Consider the following 18,195-nt stretch of genomic DNA (forward strand, 5'->3'; position numbering starts at 1 on the left):
AAAAAGTTGCAAGATACTTTTTATCTTGCACAAGCAAGATATATTGGTGCCACAGATTCTTCTAAAATAAATACTCTATGAAATATTATTGCTGGAAATGTTTACTGGAGAGAAAGGGTTATAATTGATAGCACAAGGGTTAAAATTTGTATGGCCTGCAACAACATGAAAATTTAAATATAGAAATAAAGTGGCAGAAATATTGCATTTAGAAATTCTTAGTTTGTGACTCAAAATATTGGACAATTTCTGTTCCCCAAAAATGAGGATTTGTCTTACACTCACCTTGCATAGAAATAAACAGATGGATATCACAGAATGTGTGAGGCTTCAAAACAATGACAGTTGACATGGCTACATGTAGGCAACCACTGTGTTCTCCGAAGCATAATAGTAGGCAAAATCAAAGAAAATGGTTGCCTAGGAAATCTGCTCTATGCCTGTGCTGAGGCTCATACCAATCACTATTTATGCGCGTAATAATTTCTATAAAGGGGAGAATGTTGTCTGTTAACTTTGTAGCCCTAGAGCTATCAGACATTGTCACAGGCAAATGATTCCATTATGTTCATGCATTTTAGTTATTTTTTCAATGTCCTGAAAACAAATCAATTAAACGTATTATGTTGGGAGTTACTGTACCTTAGTCTTTTTAACTAAAAGACCACTCTTTTCTCTTTCACGTACAGAATAAAAGCCTCAGTAAACCCCATGAGCAATTAATCTTCTAACACTAATTAGATATTTGCTAATTAGTGTATGATGTGTGAATTGAAAAAAACATTTTAATGCTGAATTGAACAGGGTTTACAAATACATAAACTATATCCCACTTCTCTCCTAATTATCATATTGTATAAATATTAATAAGGTCACATTGTGCTGCAACTTCTTCACGTTCTTCCATTTTGGCTGGGCCTTTTGTCTGACTGATAGGACTGTCAACATTTTGTATTTACTTCAAGATATTCTATACAAGAAAATTCACCAGAGCTGTCGGCATTTCTGCATTTCTTTTCTCCTAGTAGAAGCGTCCTGTTTGGTAATTATTGTGTATCATTTTGGAGATAAAAATTTAGTCTCAAATCAGCACCCTTAGTCATTCCTGCTTCATTTTGATTAAAGTGATCCCAACCTCAATGCAATTTACATGCCAGGTTTTTAAAAAAGCTTAATAGGATAATAGGTGAATTGCAAATAGAAATAATCGTCTGGAATGACATTTTGCTTGTAGTGGTCATGAGTGCATACAGTTTTAATAAACATCTAAAGGAAGTAAATAAAAATAGATTATCTGATTACATTATTACATTATAGTTTTAAATAGACCTGCCACTAAGCACAAAATCTTGTAGAACATTCCTGATTTCCCCCTGATCAAGCTGGTGATTATGATTTTAAATTCATCCACCAGTGCTAAAGAAATGATTAGATAAAATTTAATGTGGTCAGTAGTGGTCCTGGTTCGGATGTCTTTTTTTATGTAGGACAACTTTTCCTATTACTTTAATTACCTACGTCTAGCAGTTTATTTGCTATCCTCCTACGTTTAGTATGTCCCTTCAGTAGCTGTCTCCTCTGTCTGTGCTAATTATATCTGTAAGTCAATAGAATATTTACACAATAAGTTGTATGGACTCTAAATGTTGGATGGGGGTGACTACTGCGCTCTGGTCACTCTAAAGATAGGGGGAGATCATGTGATGCAGATCTCTGTGAAGCTAGAAAGAAAGTTTTGTGTCTGCTACTCATTGACTGCAGAACTCTCCTGCAAAGAATGGAGAAATATAAGGGCTTCCCTTTTCCCTGAAGAAGTCCTCCCCAGCTCCTACTCTCTGGACACCCTTAGTTCTCATAAAGCACAGACTATATACACGTCTTGTAAGAATTTCACTGCTGGTTTCTATTACTTATTCCATGCTCCTCCATATAATGAAAGCTAATGGGGTATTTCTTTCACTATGGTAAAGAACACCTCTGAAATTATTTTCCTCGATCTCAGCATTTACCAGGAACAGAATATTTTCAAAACCAAGACCCATTTTAAAGCAGTGGATTCTAATAACTATTTAGAATACTCCAGCTCCCACTATAAGAAATGGATCGATAATATCCCGTTTTCACAATACAAAAGAATTAGAAAAAATTGTACTACCACCAATTCTTTTGACCAACAAGCAAAACAACTAAGAGATCGCTTCAGTGAAAAAGGATATCCTAAACACCTTTTAAAACGTGCCTATCAAAAGACAAGACCTCTACAACAGATGGACTGCATTATGAAAAAGAACACACCAATAGAAAACAAACTGAACTCCTATGAGACAAATTTCATTACCCAATACAATACAAAACACAAGGAAATCAGAAATGTTCTAAAAAATCATTGGCATATCCTCACCAAAGACATCTATTTAGGAAAACATCTACCAAAACAACCAAAAATTACCTTTAGAAAATCAGCAAGTATTAAAAATATTCTAGCCCCTAGTGTTCTAAGACAACATAAAACAATAAAAACTGAAAAGGAAAAGGGACACATTAAAAAATGTAATGGAAAAAGATGTCTCTGTTGTAAATCCATAAACACAGGCTCCCATTTCAAATCAAACAATACAAAAGAAACATTCAGTATTAATCATAACATGTCCTGTCAAACAAGATACGTGATATACCTCATAGAATGTAAGATCTGCCATCTGCAATATGTTGGCAGAACGGTTCAACCATTACATAATCGACTTAACAAACATCGAGAAAATATAAAGAAAAAATTCTTACTTCATGGTCTCTCGAAACATTGCGCTTTAAAACACCCAAAATCAGCATTTCCTATCTCCATCATGCCTATAGATCATATTACTGAAACAACAGCTAACCGTTTCCAGACCCTCTGCAGACGTGAGGTATACTGGATCTTCAAACTCAACACACTATCCCCACTAGGTTTAAATGAAGCAAACGAAACTATTCTTTAGATACGGTCTACCTTTGTTCCACCTTCTGTCATCCACCCTTTAGTTGGAATCATCGATGGGAGTTTCCGTAAAAAATAGATCAGTTCAGGCAGCTGGTCATCTACAGAAACGCTACACAATTGTGGCCCAAATCGGCTTCCGTAATAGTAGTCTTACCTCGACACCGCACAGCTTTAATAACTGTTCACCAATACATTACATGATATCATTACTCTATTCAAGACACCTATCACTATATATGACTGTATATCTATATTTGAAACAGGATTTATTTGTGTGTTTAAATAAGATTTTGATGCATTGCACTTACCTGTCAAAAAACAGCTGACCGGAAACTGTCATGCTCCCCACTATCTCCACTTACCTTTAAATGTCAAAGCTCTTCCTATCATGATATGAACCAGATGAAGCGCTCTGTTCGAGCGCGAAACGCGTTGTTCTGAATTCTTTTATTACTTATTATTTATTATTTTATCTAAAAACGGGACATCCCCAGGAGCGAGGCAGCAGGAAGACGCCGACACGCACATCGACTGCATAAAGCCTGCATTGGAGTTGTGCCCATCTGCACAACCCCAGAAGGTTAGTAGTTTTCTAACTTTCACACCAAACTATTGTTAACAACAATACTACTCTATAGGAGCGCCCTTTTTTCCTTCTCTTTATTCTATATAATGAAAGCTGTCATGCTAGATATTACTTATATGAATGAGATCTGTCTTAAGACAGGTTAAACCAAAATCACTATGGGCTGAAAATAATACTAATATCAAAGGGGCTATTCAACTTTGTTATTGCATACTTTTTCAGGTTGTGTCATGTTATGATTGGTGGGGGCTTGTCTCTATGACCCCCACTGACACTAATGAATCATAAACACCAACTGTGGTTATTGTGGTTTTGCTATGGGGAAGGCAAGGAGAAAGTCAGAAAGGGTGCTTTGGGGACCATTTTCGAAACCCATTTCAACTAAGTCACTGATCAAATATGCAAATATGCAAAATATTTGTAGCTACAAATATTTGATTAGAACTAACATTTTTTTTGCCAGAAATAAATAGTTTTTAAAAATAAAACGTGTTACACATATTTGGTTCTTCCCTCATAAAACTATTTTTACTCTAAAATAGTAATTTTGAGGACTGTCACAAAAAATATGCAGGTCAGATAAATTTCTGGCAGACAAAACGTATTTCAATCAGGTCAGTTGTCCATTTACGCACCAATTTTCTATCCTCTTCTATATTTATAGTATTCAACAGCACTTGTCTAAGAATTTCCTATGTGGAAAAAGTGTTTTGATTTTTCTAACTTTATTTTGATGTGTTTAAGGACAAATGTTTTGAAATAACAAAAGATTATATTTTTATTTTACATTTATTTGTTCTTCTCATTAACTATAAACTGGACTCAATTAAACTTTGGCTATTGTGTGAACTGGCACACATGCATTGTTTTTTTTAGCAGTGACATTGCACAGTGGCAAAGACTCTGTGGACTAAGGATATACGATTATTGTCTTTATTGTTCCATTTTTCTATAATCCCAATACATTTATGCTCACTGCCAGTGACCAGGGCCTTACGCATGGATGCTAATTATCTGGCTTGTTAAAAGAAAGCTATAGAAAACATTGGATTTCTATTATTCTCTTTTTGACAATTTATATCCAGTAAAAATATACTACAACCCAATTCATATGTTACTAAAAGTGTGCAGTGATTAGTGATGAAGTGAATGCAGGGCTATGATCAAACACACATAATGCATCATACTTTACAAGCTCAAGGTCATATTTCTAAAACATGGAGGTGATCCAATATGTATGCCTCATTCTTAATTCATCAACAGAAACTGTATGGATTGTTTCGTACTTCAGTCATTCCCTTCCTAAAAATGCATATCATACTTTTCTTTTTCTTTTTGGCTATTTAAAATGTAGCCATCAGTAGTCTCTATGCACATCACATAGATATATCACATGAAAGATGAAAATCACAGTTACTTGGAGACTAAAAAAAGTTAGTCTAGTGAGTTCCTATTGAGATTGTAAAATATGCAGATTTTTATTGACCACTCAAATGAGGTATTCATATAGTCTTAAACTTGTATTAAAGTTATTATCTGACAAATAATATCTCCCTTGTATAGGATAAGTTATATTTTTTTCAATGCAGGGTCTTGGGTCATGAGGACTATTTTTCCCTTTACCCACCTTGGAAAACTTATTTGAAATTTCAATTAAGAAATGTGTAATGAGAAATGACACACGGAAAAGTAGTGAGCATGCTTACTGAAAGTTATATAATACTTTGTACAAATGCCTTTGTTGGCGATTAAACTTCTAAAGAAACTAGCAGTATGCATTACTCAGGTGTGATTTTAAGCCCTTTCTTCCTCACAAACGCTGAAAATTCTGTGGGCCCATTCTATGAACTCTGAGCTATAGTTGCTACCATATGTTTTCTATTGGATTCTTTGCTGGTGATTGGCTGGGCCATTTTAGATGCTTTATTTTATTTTTTCTGAAACCAATTAAAATTTTCCATGGCTGTGTCATCTTTACGATCCTAGTAGATGGAAACATATTTCCAACAAAAAAGCAGCCATTATCTTTCTTCCTCCAAACATTACTATTGGTATGGTGTTTTTGGAGTCACACAGTGCCTTTTGGCTTTTATAGATTGCATTATGACATCCTAAGAGTTAATTTTTGAACCAAACTATATTCTTCCAGTATTTTACACACTTTAATGCTCAAAGTGCAACTTGCCTTCTGTTCAGCAACGGACTCTTGCATGGTGAGCTGGTCTAGCTCTCCACAGGTAGTCTTTGGCTCTTTGACAACTCTTCTGGTACTTTTTTTCACTCCTCTGTCAGTAATCTTGTAAATCTCATCTTGACCAGTTTATGGTAAAATTATGTTCTTCCCACTTCCAGACTATGGTTCCAACAATGCTCACTAGGACCTTTAGTAGTTTAGAAACTCTTCTGTAACCAATGCCATCAGTGTGTTTTGCAAAAATAAGGTTGCAAAGATCTTGAGACACCTCACTGGTTTTACCCATCATGATAAGTATCTTGTGTGGCATCTTGGTAATGAGACACATTTTTATAGGTCAACATTTGAACCAACTGATGTGGCAGTATTGCTTTCTAATTACAGAAAGATTTCAGCTGGTGTCCGTGGCTTTTTGAACCTCTTTCATGTGTACAAAATCATCCAATATATATATAATACAAAAGTTAAAAAATTTAAAATGTAATATTATTTATTGGTGGAATATGTCTGCCTAGCTTGTTGGCTGTATTTTTGTGACTTCTTTAGATACACTCCACTCCTGTGCAACTTTTTAAGTACAATGCACAGCCATATTTCTTTTTCAGGCCCAACTAACATATCCTACTTAAAAGTCTCACAGCAGTGGAGTGCATCTGAATACGTGCACTACTGCCTTGTACCACCGTAAAAGTCATAAAAACTGAATAGTGACATATTCCCTCACTGTGTTGATTACTTTACAGAGCTACGTATGGCCCTCCAATATAAAAATTCTACTCCATAAACCTTCTGTTAGGTTGTTCATACATTTGTTAAAAAGAAAAAGGCCCGTATTGATGACATCTTTCTGTTGTCTATCAATAACCCAATTGTTTACCCATTTACACATATTCTCCCTAGCCACAGCAGTCTCATTTGATCTATGAAATATTTACATGGTACAGAAACAAAGGCCTTAATTACCTGTCCACATTGCTGAATCAAAGTTTTGATGCAAAAGAAAACATGGACATGTGCAAATTGAAGACCTACGTACATTTTTGCACTTTTGCTGGTCAGTAATTTTTTTATTGTGACATCACAGAATTCTTTGTTAAAAAAAACACTAGCAAACCACAAAGAAAGACACTAACTTAAAATCTCAAACTCAGTCAGAATGCTTCTAAATCACTGGGTTTCTGGTCTTTACCTTTTTCTTGACCTGTGTGGCCTCTTGACTTTTCACTTCATGGCATAACTGGCCCTTTTTTACTGTAAGATAAGTGACTATCTGTTATACATTTTTTGTCCTCATATTGTTGATAGGAACTTTGTTCTGATAATCCTTCTGTAAGTCAGTTTTTTTATTTTTTATTAAACTACATTTCATACATATTTTCCTGCCAATTAATTTGTTTTCCTTTTCTTGACAGCTACTGACTTTTGCAGGGACTTTGGTTCCCTAATCTCTGCCTAGATAATAGTGTCACTGACTAAAAGAAAGGCAAACCCTTCTTTTTGCATGACTGCCCTCTTCCACAAAATCTTATAATTTACATAAAAAAACTAAGCAAACATATTTGTTTCTGGATAAGAATTAATTTCATGCAAGCAGTATCTTTGCACACTGTATTTTCTAAAGTACATAATATACAGGAGATTGCAATTCACCATTGTAGGTACAAAATAATTTGTGCCTGAAAATACACTTGGGCCTTTTGGGCCAACTGCTTATAGAGAATTGCTGGTCATATCACAAATTAAGTCTAATTACTGAATTGATGAAAGCATGTTTAATGAAAGTTAAGCATGGGTTGACAAAGGTGACATTGAAATATAATAATGATTAGATTACCATTTTCTCAAGATGACATTTCATGATTATAATAATGCTGATCAAAATAATTAAACAATTGAAGATGGTGGAGCATGACAACAAAAGAGAAAAGTTTACTTGTGTGTAAATGAAGCTTCTAATATCTATCACTGTTTAGAACTTTAATTTATTCCATTTGGACAGTTATTGTATTATTTTATGTACAGTTGAAAAATACTAAAAACTACACAATGACTTTGCCTATGCCATAAACCTCACTGTGCCCACTTTTACCCAAATCCTAATTTTGAATTCAAAATATTCAAAAGGAATTAACTGGCAATTTTACATTAATGACCTATCCTTAGTCACCTGAGTTCCACACTGATGGAGGTTTTTTAGGGCGGCCTCTGATGCTAGAACCACAGTACATAATGAACAGAGTAGGACACAGAAAGCTTCATCCACTATGAAGTGTACTCGCAAGAGTACTGCAACTGACTTGCTACGTAATAGAATGAGAACTGGTGTGCAGTTCTCCAGGGTGATTACTAGAAAAAACATTTTATAGTTCCAGAATAGCTGATTGATGTGGATGCTAGGTGTCAACCCCCCACTCAGGATAGTTCATTGATATCTATTTCTCAGGAAGCTCCTTTCATTTCATTTTATCCAATATGTAGGAAATAGAACTAGATGGAAGATACTAAGAAGTATCTTTTAAATGATTTTGTTAGTGTCACTGTGCATGAGAAACTAGGGCTTGTTAGATCTGATGACTCCAATTTTGGTATGGAAGAATCTGGTCAAGGAAATCCACAATCAATATCAAGCATGATGAACCAAGGATGCTTACTCATAGATCCAAGAACTGTGACTGTGGTAATCTTCTTATATTTGTTATTCATGGCCTCCTTACTTCTAAACTCAACTTTTCATATTATAGTAATGAGTCAAAAGGGCTCTGTGCTGCTTCACAGGCTGTTACACTGTGCAGGAGCGCATCTCACGCTCCCCTCTCTCCCTCACCACATCCCCACAATGCTTCTACACAGTGTAACACCCTGTAAAGACAAAATACAGAGATTTTATGGTAACACACCCAGAGACCCTCTGGCTCCTAATTTTAAAAGTTGATTTTAGAAGGCAGGGGGCCATGGATAACAAATCTAAGAAGATAACCACTGTAACAGTGCCTGTATGTATACGTAAGTGCACCTGGTTTATAATGCTTGATTTTGATAGAAGATTTCCTTTAAGTTTCTTTTTAATTTTGACCTGAGACTAATTACTTGAATGGGCACAGCCCAAAAAACATGGCAGCATTACATTAACATTTGAATTGCAATCAAAGCCAAGAAATTTAATATCTGTATATGTTTAGAAATTTTCTTTAGCCTCTATGAACATTTCTAAGAACTATGATCTGATTGCTTGACATTTAGTTACTGGGATAGCAATCTTAAAAACATGGGCTTTGCGTATTCCCCTGAATGCCATATTGTAAGTGGGGTGTCAATGTGCATGAGCAGCAACTGCTTTGTTAAAGGGGTATTCCAGGAATAAGCATAATTCATATACAAATGGGTACTCAAAATATAAGCTAGTGTGTAATTAGTTGTTATTTAAAATTTTGCTCCCCTTAGCAGAAAATGCTGGTGACAGACTGTAATCAGTCCGGTAATTTCCTCCGCGTGGACACGGGACAGAAGATGGCTGCTGGTCACATGCCCACATCACATGTCCTGCACCTGTCTGGGCTGGTCATGTGGTCACCACTACGTTTGACTGTAGTTGGTTGGTTGCAGTGCATCCAGTATTACCAGTGCTATGGTGATGTGCAGGGATGGCAGTTACACATCATTACTATGGTAACAGAGCAAGAAAGTCTGTTAGATCATCACTGGGAGCAGAGCGTAAGAGGTAGGAGGAGTTACTGCGAACTAAAGAATCATGAAACTTGTAGTTTCCAGTAGCAGCCATCTTAGTGATAACTTCACCTACTTTAGAGAGGCCATACATTTTGTAAATCATAAAATCAAACTATTTAAGCTCCGTTTTGTGACTAATGGCATTGAGTATTGTTGTACTAACTTATTTATATCATCATGGGTTTTTGTTCATATTCCCGGAATACCCCTTTAAGTTCCATGGGACTTCCAGGATTCCTATGGCTGTCCAATGGATGTTAACAGTACATTGTTTGAGTATGTGCAGTAGCAGTCCATTTACTTGGGAGCACATGTTGTTCTTGAATGAAAGATCACTCTATACATACAAAGCCTCCTCCCATAAGGTAGTCTGTAATAGGAAACAATACATGGAAAACCATGTCTCTACGGCTGCTTCTTGATAAAACTAGGATGGCCCACAAGACAAAAAACCCTACTATTCAAAATAAAAGGAACATGCACAAAATCCTACTGACAAATTATGTGAACAATTTTGTCCTTTTAACTTGTGTCATTAATTTCTTGGTTTATTGTTCCTTTAAATTATTGTATGGAGATGCAATGAAATGTTATTGCCAATTTATCACCCATGAAATGGAAATAAATACAGGGGCTGTTCTCCATATGCTGCTTTATTTTATATCCACAATACCAAAAGCAAACACGTTAAAACATGTTTTATGTAAGTGTTGTTTCTTCTGTAATTTTATACAGTTTATGAAGTTATGCAAACCTTACCGGAACAATTTTATTATGGGTGCAGCTTTTGGGCAATAAAGTGTTTGTGTTTCAGATTTGTGTAACATTTACATGAAATACTTGGAAGTACTATTAATGATGAATCACTTTACCCAAAAAGTGACATAGACAATTGAACCGTATTGTCTTTACACCTGGCCAGTTTCAAACAAATAGGTCCTAGATTAGTCATTGTGCAGCCACCATGCCCTTGACATTGGTTTTGATAGAATAATAAATGGCTGGCACAGACCAACCAGCAACAATAAAAGCAATAGCAAATGCAGGCATCATAAAGCAATTTGTCTGCCGTCCTGTGACCAAAGTGCAATTTGATGAAGGTATTTTGTGTCCTTAGTGCAGCTACTACTATTTTAACTGTAGCCTTTCATCTCTATTTTATCCATGTCTAAATTATACATTTGATTCTTTTTAAATCCAATTTTACATTGAAGCATTGGTTTTGTTAGAATAAAAAACTTTGGATTTTGAGTTGATGAAAGGTAAATTAAAAATTATCTTAAATAAGATTGATGTGTTTATTCCACTACAGCATGAAATGGACCAAACACTTTAATATTAGGAATATAATTAATGAGTCAACTGAAGAAAAATCAACATCTAATGACTAACACTCATCCGTCACATGCAAGCTAACCGTATCATTTTGTAGATAATAATAAACTGCAAACAATTTATTCTGGTTCCATTGACTCTAAGCCTTGCTCACATCATTTAACCAGCTCAGTGAATCTGGGTGTATCAGACTAGTATTAACTAGTAATCATGGACTTTTTTCTAAATGACTAAAATCGTTGAGTATAAGCAGATCTGAGTATAAGTCAAGTCACCTAACTTTGCCACAAAAAAAACTGGGAAAACTTAACGGGGTCATTTAACTGTATTTTCTTCCTTTTTTCTGTCTTTTTTGTCGCATTGAAATTTTTGCGCCTTTTTAGGGACTTTTTGAAATGTGCACTGAAGTCCACCAGACATTAGTTTATCATAAGACACATTTATCTTCTGTTCCATGTGTGCTAAATGTCGCAAATGACATTTATCTTTTCAAATTGTCTAAAATTTGCGACTTTTTTGACTCAAAAAATTGCAGATGAAACCATACTTAAGGAGAACTTAGATAATGGAAAGAAGTGACTGGAGGCATTTGTGTGACATTTTTGAGACATTTGTAACAAAGGTTGCAAAAAGAGATCTAAAAAAAATCATTTAGCATGAGGAAAAAGTGAGATTGATAAATTATCAAAGTAATAACTGGAAAAGACAGGCAAAAACGAGCCAAAACAAACAAAGATAAATGCCCCCATTGACTAGAGCATCCGCCAAAGGTGGGAGATGTAGCAGTTACCCTTTAATAAAATGTCCAGCAACCTCCCCTCATCAAATAAATGTCCAGCAGCCTCCTCCCCTCACGAATAAAATGTTCAGCAGCAGCCTCCCTTCATTAATGAAAAGTCCAGCAACCTCCAACCATTATTGAAATGTCTAGCAGCCTCCAACCATCATTGAAATGTCTAGCAGTCTCCCCTCATTAATCAAATGTCCACAGCAGCCTACTCATTAATACAATGTCCATAACAGCCCTGTCATTAATGAAATGTGCATCAGAACCACCTCAATAATGAAATGTCTAGCAGAGCCCCCTTACTTATAAAATGTCCAGAAGAACTCCCTTAATAATAAAATATTCACAGCAGAAGGGCCCCATTTTCAAATTGAAAAAAACCCCCAATAAACTCTGTAGTCACCTCCCACGGCTTTCGCATCTGCCTATGGATTCCTGCAGAACAGTGCTGTCAGATCCATGTCTTCACACATTGCATAAGGCAGGCAGAGCGCACAGATCTGGCTTTACCCATGATGCTTTGGTTATCAATTGTATGTGTGACTTACATACGTTGATTATCTTCCGCTGTCATGGACTCTCTGTCTGCCCTTCATAAGACTGTGGGCCTCTTCCATCCCGCTAACTTGACTGCGTTTTGCATTTTTAGGGTTATATTGTAAGTTATTAAACAAATATCATATAATGTTCCTTGTTTCCAAGTTGATAGAAAGGTTGTATATTGTATTGTAAATTTCAAAAACAATAGATTTGTCCAGAACTTCAGAATCACCATGAACAATCATTAGCTGTTGATCATAGATAATCAAGGAGGTTTTTCCCACATCGCCACATCTGATAGGATCTCACCACTAGGACCCTCACTTATCAAGAGAATGTAGATCCAGTGTTCCCTGTTTCCCCACATGGCATCACTGCAGTAAGGATGAGTGTGAATGGAGTCAAGCTTGGTTTCTTAAATATATACCCTTTGATATAAACAGTGACCTAATTTTAGTAGCTTGGTTCACTGTAATATGAAGACTAAAAATTCTGCTGCTGGTGACTGAAAGAGATTGGAGAGAATTTCTAATATTGCATAGTCTCCCATAAATATAAGAAACGGTTTAGCTCCATTTTAAGCAATTCATTTAAATATCTGTCACACAGTTTCTTCTTCATTGTAAAAAGTTTAATTAAAAAGTTGTATAAATATACACACAATACAGCACTGTATACATAACCTAAGACTCAATTGTAATGTATAAGTAAGCCGCTTCTGGTAAAATAAAGACACCATTTGCCATTTGAAAAAGTGACACAATTAACAACATGATCCAGATTGCAGAGCATGCCTTGTTGTCAAATAGTCTGACTTGGCATGGTCTTGAATTCTGCTTAGAGAAAATTGCAAGATATGAATGTCACATATTGACATGACATTGAAGCTACAGAATGTCACTTTGTGTCAACAAAACTGGGAAGAGACTTAACCCATTCACAGAAAATGGAATCAGTAAATTGCAATTGCATTAAATTAAACGGGCAAAATTGAAATTATTTTGTATTATATAAAAATGTCACAGTGCAATGTTATTCACTATAACAATGGGAACCTTAGGAAATCGCTTTAGGGTGCACAGCACAGGCCACACACAGCAGAATACTGGTCCCTTGTTTATGGCCCGTGTGTCATAGGCGCGTGAGGGCCGCTCACACACAAATGGCAGGAGAAAAGACTAACTGAGCCGCAAACTCGGGCAGGAATAGGACTTGCTCCATGATTTGTGGTCTGGGCAGTCGGATCACTTAGCCAGCATCAGACGTGGGGACGTGTGCTATATGAGGGCTATATAAGGGCTAAACACAGAAATGAGTTAAACTGAGCAGAATGCACTAAAATTCTAGCAAAATTTCCACCAAACCTTCCCTATTACAAAAACAAAGGTATTTAATTTTCAAAGTATTTTAGATATATTTTTAGAATGAAATAATTGGTGAGGTTTATCAGGAAAGATCTGACAGTGTGAGAAGTGGATGTGATTTACAATTCACTTCATCATGTGCCAAAACATTTTATTGTGTTAACCATAAAGATCATCCAAAATTTTAATTGCTGGGGCCAGTTTGCCCATGTAATCAGGATGTTTGCTTCACTTATTATGAGCCAAAGAAAATGAATACTTAAGCACACAGAACATAATATATTGTATATATCCTGTATATGTATGTACATCATATAATTTTTCCATTAAAACTCATCTCTGTGTAGTCTATATTGACTCACAAAATTGATAAAATAACTCATATTTTAATATGACTATGGCTTTGGCCTCTTGATGTATCCGGTGGGGTCCTGTGCATAGTTTATTTCTAGTCTATCTCTGCCTGGTGTAAAAATAAGTGCAGCCAGCAACTTTTCCCATATGAAAATTCTCCAGCTGCACTGAGTGCGCAGGGACAGGTGGCCCACTCCCCACCAGCCGCAACCAACATCCAGCCAGTCAAATCCCCCCTCGCACCTTTTCACGCCCCCTGGCGTGAAGGTGGTGGATTGGGTAAAATAATCGCAAATGTTAGCTATAAGCTGACATGGAACAGAAGCCCTGATAAATATCCCCCTGTTAGTCTATCATAGCTGCCTGTTGTGGAGGATGCAACTTTTCCTGGCAAACTTTTGCACACTTTTTGCCACTTTTTCCTCAGATGGCCAATACAACTGACTTTAGTGTAAACCTTAGAAAAAATAAAGCTAGTCCATCCAAAAGCTGTGCACCAAAAGTTGTGAATCCAGTACGGAAAAGTGGAAGACAAATGTGCAAAAAAGCAAACTGCTCATAAATGTGACTTGTTTACAGAAACATTTGAATTAAAAATTAAGATAAATCTCCATATTTTTATTTTATACATCCTCATGACATATATCGCTTCTTAAATAAATACTGTAGTAATCATTCCAGGATATTACTATACTACTATATGGCCATTTTAGTGTTTTTGCATCCACTAAGATTTTTCTTTAACATGTGCAGTGATATTTGTAGTGCAACTTGATAAAATACATTGGACGAGGCTGGGTGGACAGGCTATGATTTTTGCTGATGGTTCCTAATAAACATTTTAAAATATGTCTATTTTAAAGCAATAAAACAGTATGTCTCCATTATTATCTGGTAGACTGAATGTAAATTTTGTTGAATTTTGTGAACTATAAAATAGATGAGTTGAACATTTAGGGTTATTCTAGGCACCAACATTTATCATAAAAGTCATGATTATCCCATTACTCCAATAAAGTATAAATGACACATCCCAGATGAATGTTTCAATCAGATCCCCTCTTGCTACAGTCATGCATTTGGGGCATGGGTCCCTGTTTCTAGACCATGATTATTAAAACATTAAATATTATAAAATGTCTCTGTGCATGTCCAATGTTCATTACTGGCAAATTTACTCTTCATTTATGACTAATTAATTGTATTAGTTGAGGTTTTATTTGAAAGCAAATTATTTTGTATAGTAATTTAGTTAATATAAGCCTGTCTATAAACCTTAAGTAATAGCTAACTCCATTCATGGCTCGGGTGAGGAATACGGAGTTGTAAGCATACCCTATCATACCCACTGGACTCGAATAGGAATCAGATTTTAACCTTCTTAATCTTTAAATTGGTCTAAAATGAACATAAAATCGTAAAACAGTCAAAAACAATTGTTCAAAAAATCATCATTGGTTAATAAAAATCCACAGGATCTGGCAATGTATGATTGAAGAGCTGAATATTATTTTGTGCATGATGGATCATTGGATTACAAGATAGGATATATGTTTGCCCATGACAACAGTAGAAGAAGCTGTGTCTTGTCTCATCAATATTCAGAAAAGGTTAAGCAAACCATGATATAAATCCTAGGGTTTGCAGTGTGACACAATGTAAATAGCGCTGCCGAGTGTCTACATAGGAAGGTAACACAGATGAGATCTGTTTCATGGCTTTTGGCTATTTTTTCCAGGGATAAACTTCAGTTCTGAAAATGAAGATACTTACACGTCTCCGCTTTCCTGTTCCCAAATTGTTCAAAATTTTCTGATCACATTCTTTGTGCTCAGAACTACATCCGCTTTATTTTTCTTTTGTTCTTTGAGCCAGACAACATCTTTGTCGACATCCTTAATATTCTGGGTGCCACTAATTGATCTGCATATGGAGCTAGCCTATTCTTACAAATAATTAAGTGATGTCTAGCAGTAACACTGCGGAGGAGTTTAGAGCAAATTGTTCACCATCACAGCTGCACTTGGTTGGCCAACATCCAGATACCAAGTAGTTGGGAACATCTTCAGTTTTTAAGCCTTCTGCTCAAATATGGAAAGTTGAAAATGAACTTTAAAACTATGTCAGTTTCAGGCTAAAAATTTTTTTAGTCATCCTTCTAAGTAAAGAAGATGTAAATTTTCTAGAAAAAAGTTTTTATTGTTTTAAACACAAGTAGATTTGTTTTTCTTTAACAATGAATAGGACTTGAGAACTTTGTCTTAATTTAGTTAAATGCACTTAACCCTTTTACAACCGGCCAACATAATATACTATTATACAGCTGACACCTGCTGGTAACCAATGCAGTTGGTGCTGGCACCCAATATCTCTGCACATGTGTGCTGCCGTCTTTAAATGACAATTGGCTCCCCTCTTGTTATCATAAAAGGGCACCAATCAGTTGCAACAACTCTCATTGCTCATTAGGCATTTGATTACATACACATCCCTCCTCAATGTAAGTGATGTTTGGCAATGCTCAAGCTGGGGAAGCATCCCTGATAATCTTAGCAAGTAGGTACTTTGCACTCAGTCCAAAATTGTGTAATCTTCTTATATTTATAATTGTGAACAAAATTGTGATCCAGAACATATGTGACGTTACAGTCTTTTTTTTAAGACTTTCTTCCAACACAAATTGCTCAATCTTGAACTGAGTGTCATATCCCTTTCCAAAACGAGGACCCAGCGTTTTGACAGCTCATGAGCCCTATCCATTCTCCATTGAAAAGGTTTCTTTAAGTGGGTTGGATATCAAAGGGTTAACTATGAATTTTAAGGGAAATAGGGTGTTGCTTGTGAGCATACAGCCCAGAAACTGATTACATACCGAAGACATACAGACCACCAAAATGGACAACAAATCACTTTTTTTGCGCACCATGAAAAGTACATGTTCATGTGCAGTAAACCTCTGAAGGTATGATAGTAAATAAGTTTACAAAAACACATCAGTCCATCAAGTCTGACCTATTAATTCTATATTATACTGTGTTAATGCAGAGGATAGAAAAAACCCTGCAAGGCTGGCTAAAGTAGGGAAAAATTCCTTCTCAGACCCTAAATATGGTGATCAGGATAACTCCCTTAACAGAAACTACTTACAAAACTTTTTCTTTCCATAAGATATGATATTATTGCTCAACAGAAAGGCATCCAGGCCCTCCTTGAACATGTTTTTAAATTATCAGCCATTACAACATCTTGTGGAAGAGTTTCATAGTCTCACTGCTCGCATAGTAATGATTCCCTTTCTATTGTGATGGTAGAACCACCTCTCCTCTAGGTGTAACGAACACCCCCTTGTCCTGGCTCCAGGCCTAGGTATAAAAAGATCCTTGGAAATAACTCAGTATACTTAGTATAAACCATACAAGGACAGAACATAAAGGTCCTCTGTTTTAGACCACAACTTGATGAGGAGGGTGTATAGTTACAGAAGGCAATGTCCTACTTCTGAGCAATACATACAAATAAATATATATTTGTCTGTATATCTCCTTTCCTCAAATCCGAACAGCTGCAATGTACTTCAAAGCTTAAGTTCATTGTCACGGGTGCTCCTGCGACCCATATTGCAGGCTCACCCGTGCCCCTTTGTGCTGGCTGGCACGGCGCCTGATTCCAGTCTGCAGCCCACGTGCATCCCCGTCTCCTACGGTGTGTACATGTGCCGGCGTCAGGAAATTTAAAGGGCCTGCGCACTGTTTATTGTCGCTGCCCATTTCCCAGAAATCTATTTAAACCTGCCTCTCCCTGCATACCTGGATGGATCTTTGTGCTCAAACTGTTTCCTGTTAGTTATTCCCATGTATTTACCTCCCGTTGTGACCCCGGACCTGTTCCTGATTACGCCATTCCGCTGCAAGCCCTGATCTCCTGCTCCGTCTATGGCCCTGAACCTTTGCTTCATGTCTTGATCTCCTGCCTGTCCTGACTAGGAGATTGCCTGCCGACTTTGTACCTCGGCCTTGGCTGCCACCGCGGACAAGTCACACTTGTGGAATGACCCGGGGGTACCAGGACCCAGCAAGTCCAACCCGCTTTGCGGGGGGCTCTGGTGAAAACCGGGTGCCACTTAGATTCCAGTCCCAGGTGTCGGCTTTTGTCATCATCCGTGGTGGTCCAGGGGGTTCACTACCCTAGAAGCCTGACATTCATACAAACACAAGGATGCCGCCACCGACGACTAGCGTGCATCACAACAAGTGCAAAGCAGAATAGTCACTATTGATATAAGTTGCTAAACACTCAAATTGCTAATTTCAACACATCCAGTCACTACTA

General features: G+C 36.5%; 1 protein-coding gene across 15 annotated transcripts in view; it reads right to left on the minus strand.

Annotated features, from left to right (window-relative positions):
* TENM2 (teneurin transmembrane protein 2) overlaps positions 1–18,195 on the minus strand; it is a 1,545,179-nt gene that overhangs the window by 730,609 nt on the left and 796,375 nt on the right. The window lies entirely within an intron of this gene.

The sequence above is a fragment of the Engystomops pustulosus genome, chromosome 4 (genome assembly GCF_040894005.1).
Source record: "Engystomops pustulosus chromosome 4, aEngPut4.maternal, whole genome shotgun sequence".
Taxonomy (NCBI): Eukaryota; Metazoa; Chordata; class Amphibia; order Anura; family Leptodactylidae; genus Engystomops; species Engystomops pustulosus.